This window comes from Branchiostoma floridae, chromosome 16, assembly GCF_000003815.2.
Source record: "Branchiostoma floridae strain S238N-H82 chromosome 16, Bfl_VNyyK, whole genome shotgun sequence".
Lineage (NCBI taxonomy): Eukaryota > Metazoa > Chordata > Leptocardii > Amphioxiformes > Branchiostomatidae > Branchiostoma > Branchiostoma floridae.
In genome coordinates this window covers 15,513,237-15,522,347 of record NC_049994.1, presented here as the reverse complement: position 1 = coordinate 15,522,347, position 9,111 = coordinate 15,513,237, and positions in this window count along the sequence as shown.

Below are 9,111 nucleotides of genomic sequence, written 5' to 3'. Positions count from 1 at the left end.
ATACAACTTTATAAATATTAAATCAGGTTATTGTCTGTAAAAAAGTAAAAGGTCAAGGATTCTGCAGAACAATCTGGATTCGATATTCACCCCAGCATAGGTGATACTCTGACAATTGTCTGTGATTTTTTTCATGTAACAGGCTCGTTCATATAACTCCATTTGTCACCATCTCTCTGTACGAGTAATAGTATCCACGGAAAAAAAAACTGAAAAATCATATCTTCTTGAATCTCCTGATTGGAGAAAGGTTGTTTAGACTAATCAGACAGTAACACCAGAACAGCGGATAGATTACATTCCAGGATGATTTTGTTACCTGAGGTGTATGAGAGGGTGTGCAGACCAACAATGCTTGGCTTTTAGTTAATGAAAGAAGTAAGTTGATTACAGCAACAAACACGGGTGTGAAGTGTACTTAGCAGTGCTCGTGATTGTACTGATACAACTTAAACTAGTTCCCAGACACATGAGGTAATTTGTTTGGCATGAATAGTAAACAACTTTAAAGTTTAAGGCAAAGCTGCTATAGGTTTGTACAGTAAGTACAAGCTATGTAACTTTTAAGACATTAAGGTTTGATCTACTCACACTCAGGGAAGGACCTCAACTCTTAAGATAAAGTCCGGTGGGATTTTTACAGACCTCGGTTATGCTTGAATTTTTTGCCAACTTACCCCCCTCCCCTCTGAGCTGTTTTTTTTTTTTTTCTTTTTATCAGATCAGTAAAACCTGACCTATTCTATGCTGCTGCTGCAGACTTACTTCCCAAAATTGATGCGGTTTACTACGGAATGCCAGATTTAAGTAAGAAATGCCCCAAACCGGTAAAGATACTGGACCCACATACAGGCATTATATACATTGTATGTGCAACCCGTATATGTGCAGCCTCGGCAGGACAAGGGTTTCAACATACTAGTACTCAAGGTGTATCTCTCCTCAAACATGGGACCTCCATCTTTACCTGCCATCCAAGAGGACGTCCATAACAGAAACTTGATATTCAATTTAGCCTGAGTTAAGTTAGGAAAAGGGTGATCTGGTGTAGTAGTGGCTGTGATTGGAATTGAATATGACTAGTGACTAGGGTTATTCTCAATAGAGCCTGTTCCAAGGTACCAGGACTGGCGACAACATGCTCAGATGGAGCAATGCTTCAAGCGCAGCATGCCCACGTGGAGAAGACCATTAAACCCTACAGCACCTTCTACAGAGCTGGACGTGTTGTCGGCCTAACCTGCACCTACGAGAGGCCAACATTGCTGCCCAAGGATGAATCCAGTGGTGGAGTGACAGGATCTGATGATGGGCTACTCTTCAGCACCAAGGACAGACCTCTCCTAAACCAAACATCACATACATGTATGTAGTACTTGCCCTTCCCCATGGTTGCCTGTAAAATAGTCTGTGTAAAACAAACTCTGCTGTCCGGGGCTGTAATTGGCCCCTCCCCGGATGTTGGGCGGGCTGCTATAAGCGAGATATAATCAGGCTACCTGTGAAATGGACCCAGAAACAGTTGATGATATGGAATACTTGGTATCTATAAAACAAAATCTTAATGTCGGGGAGTCAATCTCGAAGTAATCAAAAGTAACAAATATCAGCTTTTGTCACCTGCTCAATAGACATTTGTTACAAAAACAACTGGATGGTTTTCATGTCTTTCAATGGGATCGTTGCAAGCTGTTGTTATAGTGTACAAGAAAAAGGCTCAGTTCCGGATTATTGCTACATACTATCGACGCTATGGACAATAGGCTCGAAATTAAGATTTTCTATCCCTGTAGTTCTTAAAACTAACTTCGTTTTATATTACAACCCTAATGGTACTAATGTCATCATTTCTGTACATGTGTTTGAGACTGCCCCTTAATCTCCAAGCAGATACTGAACTTAGCTGCGACAGAAGTCAATCTTTCCAGATTCATTATATGCGATTCGTTAGGAAAGATCACGACATGGTCACAAGAATCTGTTCGCTGTATCTCGATATCACTGTACATAATTATCTTAATGGGCCTTGATATGTGATATTGTGTTGGACGCGTGACGGTAGCCACGAAGGCGAGTACATGATGTTATATATTTCCCTGCGGTAGTCTACTGAACGGAATCATTGGCAGCTGAAGTGGGGAAGACGCAGTATCAAACCATGAGACGACGAGGTAAAGATTGAACATTTCTATGCTACTGATTTTCAAAAAGACGTCGCCTAGAAAGAAAGGGCTGTTAAGATTTGAAATTTGGAGGATATTGATGAAAGCCTTCATACGACGAAGCTGTGCCTCGAAATGTTTAGTTGAATGTGCTTATTATTGTTGGGTGTGACCGAGAAACACCTCTCGTACATGTATTCATCTCTGAGAGACTTTTTTTAGACTTTAGAGGTTCATTTTCCCTCTTCCGTTGACACTTGAGTGGCAAACAATGTATCTTCAAGCTGGTGTGTTAGTCAGACTTGTTTTGTGGGTATTTTGTCGGCTTTTCTGCTTTTCGACCTTTCTCTTAACTGTTGCACTTTCTCCGTTCCACCTCCCTGTACAAGAGAAATGCTGAAAATCCCACACAACAAGTCAAACCGATACTTCTACTTAGACATTGGCGAGCAACTTGTAACATTGTTGGCTCTAATTTATCATTGACATAATTCGATGCTCCAGTTAACAAAATTGTGATGCTCTTTTCCTTTGTCTTCGAAGGACGACAACAACGGGCGAGGGGTCGCCAAGACCGTACGCGGAACCCGATTGTCCTTCTCTTCCTGATGTCTACAGCCTTGTACTTCATCTCAAAGTACTTTGCAGGAGATTTCTCCCCTAACGAGAGTTTGGCCACAGAAGTAGCTCCGCTCACAGCACCAGAGAGCACCCCGGTGTCGCCAGTCCACCGCGACTATCAGACCTACCTGCTCCGCAAGCGGCGTGATCGTTCGGATGATCGGGAGAGCAACGGCAACCTCTCAGCGGCGGCAAGGCGACGCGACATCGAGCAGCTGACCTCTCCTAGCAGCGACAAGGGCTTTTCAACTCACAGCGGCAGAGTCAACGAGGTTGGATCGTCAGACATCGCTTGGGGAGAATGGAAAAGCATTTCAGATGTGATCCAGCTTGACGCCAAAAGGTCGCCAAACAAGGGAGACGATGATAACCTTTCACATCAAACCCAAATCGACAAACCAATTGATGCACCGTTCAATATTTCTTCAAATGTTGGTGACAAGGGACAACCCTTACCTCAAGGCAAAGGGTCTTATGAATTGCAGGACTCTGGAGTAGAAATCATTGATTCCCTTGACAAACCTGTGGATTCTGATCCCTCACCAAAAAGTGAAGGGTTATACCAACAAGCTGAGTACCCTACTTTCACCGGCGACGAAGCGTACCTCTTTCTCGACGACAATCCACAACCTGACGGGACTGAAGAAGAGCACTACGACATAAATCGTGAGACAAGTGCCAAATCGGCCAAGCGTCGGCGAACACGAGAAGTTGACGACGAAGAAAGTTCAGGCGACGACCTCAAAACTACCGTAGTACCGGTACAAGATACAACTGCAGACGCTGCTTGGGGACGAAGGAGTACAGCTGGACCGGACGTGGAAGAGGTAACACTAACACATCCGTTACGTGTCACAGGAGAAACCAATGCTACTGCAACACTCATCGACGACGAAGCAACTTCGACGATCACCAAAAACACGTCTACATCAGGTAAAGACAGGTAGAACTGTCTTTTAGCTTCAGAAGCATAGATACAATTTAGATAGATACATACATAGATACATAAATATAGATAGATAGCTATTGATAGATATGTGAATATACATATATATATATTGTGCCAATGCCAAAAGCCAAAGCTCAACAAAAAGTCAGTTACTGTATATGTCTGTTTGCTGTAAGTAGTTGTTATAGATTTAAGGAAAGTCGCTGTACCTTTGTTGTGTCAATACAGATTTCTCTGTTCTATACTTTGTTAGGTAGCGATCACCAATGGTTACGGGTTTCTCAGTACTGGGCAGTCCAAGACAACCTGCAAGGCTCACGGTCCGCCTGGAAGGCTCTGGACCTGGACCCGTCTACCACTTGGCGCATTGAACGGACTCTACCTTTGATCGTTGACTTTGGAGCCTCATACGAACTTAGTCAGATCCGTGTAACATACGAGGAAAATCAGCATGCAATCACAGGGTACAGACTTTACATGTCAGCCGGACCACATGCGCAAAGACAGCAGGTGACTGGGACTCATGTCCTGACCGCCCAAAGGCAAAACGTCAGCGCAAGAGTAGAAATCATCGCTGGATTTGGGGGCACTGGGCGCTCTTGGAAGCTGGATTTTTTACATGTTCTCAATGAGCGAGAGTTGTGGTGTAACGCAACGTATATGTACAAAACCTTGTTCGACAGAATTAAAGACAATGTTTATGTGACAAGGGTGGAATTTTTCGGTTCAAAAGGTGAGTTTATTTTGTACATCTAAGTCTAGAATACAAACTTTCGTATCGATGAGACGAGTCGAATCTTACAATGATCGCAATATGATTCAAAGCTATTCCTATGCCATTGTATTTTCATGACGATATGTATCTTTTCTCTTCTACCACGATGAAAAGTTTCAGGCAACGAAGCGGTTGCATCTTCTGGCCACTGGATAGCACACGCCGACATCGGTCCTGTGGTTCAAGAGTACACCGGCTCTGCTCACTATAGTAGAGGGATGCGGAATGGAGTTGAAAACGTAGAGATAGGAGTGAGAACAGCGTGGAAACCACTGGGAACACCTCGGTACCACAATAACTGGTTTGTCATCCTGGACTATCATACCAGTTACACCATGAAGAAGCTGCGAATTGTCAACTACGGCTGTGACTGGACCCATGACGTCAAGACGTTCACTCTTCAAGTCTCCATCACGGGAAACCCTTACGACTGGACCCCCGTGCTGACCGTGACTGACGTGGCAGCGAACACCTCCCTCCCGCAGTACTTCGGCGGGTTCTCGGCGTCCGGCCGCTACTGGATGGTCACCGTAACGGCCACCTACTCGGGCTGGGAGCCGTGGATGAGACTAATTCAGTTCTTTGGCATCAAAGGTACGGTAATTTGCCGGTATATTTGTATTGTGCAATGATGTTAAATTAGTACAATAGTGTAGATATTTTGCAGTTATTAGTGCTGCGTTTTACTTGCCATACATTGTACCTGATGCAATCGTTGTGCAATAAACTTGATTTGATTTGTTGAGCTTCCATAATCTCATCTATGGATGAGGTTTTCCGTGACATCGCCTCCTGTTTTGATTTCAGACTCACCATACCTCTGTCCGCTGTTTTTTTTGTTGGACAAAGGTGTTATATATGGGCCTACGAACAATGTGGTAAGATACATGTTTCCAGTTCCTAGTGTTATTGTTAGTAAAGGTGGGGTCACACCTGCGTATATATTTAAGTCCGTATGAGGCGCGCATGGGAGTAATAGCCTCCACCAGGCCCTACAGGTCGTTGGAAAAATGATAGAAATTGGACAAACGTTAACAGGTAACATGTCAGACGAGTTAGCTGGGTCGCTAACCATACTTCTCGGTCAGCTAACTCATCTGGCATGTTATGTCTCTATATTTGTCCAATTTGTTTTATTTTTACCGCGACCTGTGGAGCCTGGTAGAGACTAAGAGCGTTATACGCACCTCAAACGGACTTGAATATATATTATACGCATGTGTGACCCCACCTTAACAGCTTCAGGATGTGTTATACGATTTCAACAAGCAAAAATGTACCTTTCGATTGTCGTGTTATGATTCTGTGTACTTTTCTTTTCTAATATTCGATGAGTTATTTGATTTCAGCAAACAAAAATGTATTTTTGTAAGTCGTGTTATGATTCTGTGTTCCATGTAAGGATGATGATGAAATGACAATGGGGACAGTTATCATGACGCAGTCGCTTTCTCACACCCGCATATATGACGTCATGTGGAGCAACGGAAGCAGTGGTCAATACGTCATTGGAGACGTCGGAAACACGCGGCGGATTGACCTTTCACCTGCTGGCTTTGGTGAGTCGTGCTGCAAGTTTACTGAGATTGAGTAACTTCTCACTCGCTCACTCATTCATTCATTCATTCACTCACTTTTTCAGTCATTCACTTATTCAGTCACTCACTCATTCATTCACTCAAAACATTCAATTTCTCATACACTCCTCACTCACTCACTCAAGCACTCACTCACTCAATCACTCACTGACTTGGCAATGTGCAGGAGATGAAAATCTTCCCTGATGTTGTCAGACCATCTCTTACGGGGTAGTCCACGTGGGTTCTTTCCCTCTTTGGTCATTGTGGGGATGTTTTGTTAAGCGATTTTATATGTCAACACTTTGCTATCGACGCAAAGCACGGAATTAAAAGGAAAATATCAATTCAAAGCAAACAATAACTTTTGTCCGTAACTTGAATCTTGCGTACACACATAATTTATTCTTTATCGCATATGTAAGCTGAAGGAATGAAACGTGAAACAATGAATACTAAGAACACACCGTGAAAGAACTGCAAATGAATCCTGATGTCTTCCATCTTACTTCGGCAGGTTGCCGGAGGGATGTCGTCCCTGACTTCATGCTACCGCTAAGGGCGGACATTTGTTGCGTTCCAGGTGGGTGTTTAAGTGGACATAAACACGATATGATGTAATGCTCCAGTTAAAACATATGTACATGTACTTTAATCCAAGGGGGAAAGCATCGTGAAATATAGCTGGAAGAAAGTTTAGCATTGTTTGATTACTACCAACACAGATGAGCTTTCATGACAAGTGCCTATCTATGTTTCCGTGTGTCTGTCCCAGTGTTTATTAGCCACAGATTTTTAAATATTGATTTGTAATGTTTCAGATCACATAGACTGGAATCCAGAGGTAAGTACAGTTTCTTCTGTTGAATTTTTACCCTTTATTCATCTCTTTCAAATACACAAATGCATTAACCCTGTACAAAGCGTCTTCTAGGTCACGACCACTATTAGATGGGCTCTTTGCTGAACTAAACACAATCAAGGTCACTTTCACTTTCCCATAACACCTATCTACCTGAATTTCATGTTGCTGATCTTCTGTTGCTCAGCCCGAGCTGAGTGGACTGCAGTGTTCCAACACCGCCAGCTGCAGGGTGTGCGGAAGCATGACGGGAAATTCTTGCGGCTGTGACAAGGCATGCAGGTATGATAGCTATTACACCAATGGGCCTTCCTTATGGGTTATGGACAGTAGGATTCTGCAACAATACGGTGAATAATTGACCAGTAGAGTCCTTCCCAAAAAGGTTATCATTTCTTGTGCACCGGCAAAAAGACGAAATTCAACGTTAGCCGAATTTGGGCGACGCGACACATTTCGGATCAATTTCTTTTATTGGCTTTCACTGGATAAAACGGCATTTAAGATTACGGGCAATGACTGTAGCAAATTTAGTGCAGATCATCGAATTGATGAAACCTCGACGGGTGTTGACGAGCTATAGTACTGGTCTATCCCGATCTTTCTCAGCGATTACAATACACTGTACCATTTTGCTTCATATTTCTATCAGGTTGTTTATCTATACTCTATTGAATAGATGTAACACATTCTAAGACGGGATAAAGCGTTCTCAAATCGATACATCAAATCATAGTTTGCCAGCCAAATATTGCATTTCAAACATCCTAAACCGTTCTCTTTGAAGGGCGTTTGGAGACTGTTGCCATAACCACGAGTCCGCCTGTGGTGATGACGTAACAGATGATGACGACATCCGGCCAGTAATACAGCCGGACTCCTGCAAGGGAAGATGTAACACGGAGAACATTGTCAGGTACAACCTGCTGTTGTTTAGCTAAAGGGCCTCTATGTTACCTTAGTCAGTTGAACCACTATCTATTACTACACCATGTTATTGGTTATCCCACATGTACGAAAGTGCGGTTACCATAGTAAAACAAGCTGAGCGCTACCTCATTCACTGTAAACTTAAAGCCAGCCAATGAAGTAATCCGTTATCATCTCTTTACAACATTGTAGATCAATATATAGCAATTCAATGGCATGACTACCAACATGCTTTCATCCTCAATACACAAATGTGAATAAAATCTGATAGACCATGAGAGGACCTAGCAATTTCTCATGACATCATATTCACATTTTTCTTATGTTTATGTCGATATTCTGTTTTGTTTTGCTTTGTTCAGTAAAGTGACGTGCAGTTGCACAAGTTCCTGCAACTTGACGGATCCTTGCTGTGATGATTTCGAAGATGCCTGTCAGGGTGGAAACACCAACATCACTGCGTCGGATGACAACCAGGTAAGGATGATTATGTTTACCTGGTCAACGACCCGGGCCAGACAGCCATCACCATGGTTACCGGTAAAGTAGCAGACACACCTGTTGTGTTCGGTTACATACCTACTTGTTCGGTCACATAATGCAGCAAATGGCTATGCACAGAGCGGGAGGGGTTCAGGTTCCTAGATATACATTTGTTGGAGTAAGAATAGACATAACAGTATTCAGTGTTAGACTACGAAACATGTGAAGGTAAACATTACATATTTGTTTGCAAATTTCATCGTACTAGTTTCGTTTTGAGTTTAGCAGCTGTAATGCAGCATTGCTTTCAACAAACGAACGAACCAAGGAACGAATAAACCAACTAGTTCAACGGTTTTCTTTCCTTTGACAGCCCCTGCAGTGCGTTGCACCCTGGGACTTCCGCTCCCACTTCTGGATGGTCGCGAGTTGTCCTCCCAGCTTTGCAGACGACGTCGTCCGAGGGATGTGCGAGACTTCGTACCAGAACGACGACATGTTTCTCCACGCCCCGGTCACGGACAACTCCACCAACACCAACTACAGAAACGTGTTCTGTGCTCTGTGTAATAACGCTAGGTACATGGTAGGGTGGAAGATGGTTGCCAAATGTGGCAAAAAACCTTCAAATCTGAAAACTTTCCTACAAGATACAGGCGAAATTTGTAGTCATTATTTCAGACCCACTGTTGCCCCTGTGCGACTTTGCTTCCCTCCCCCCACAAAACCACCTCGTGCAAGTGTTCGCTGCG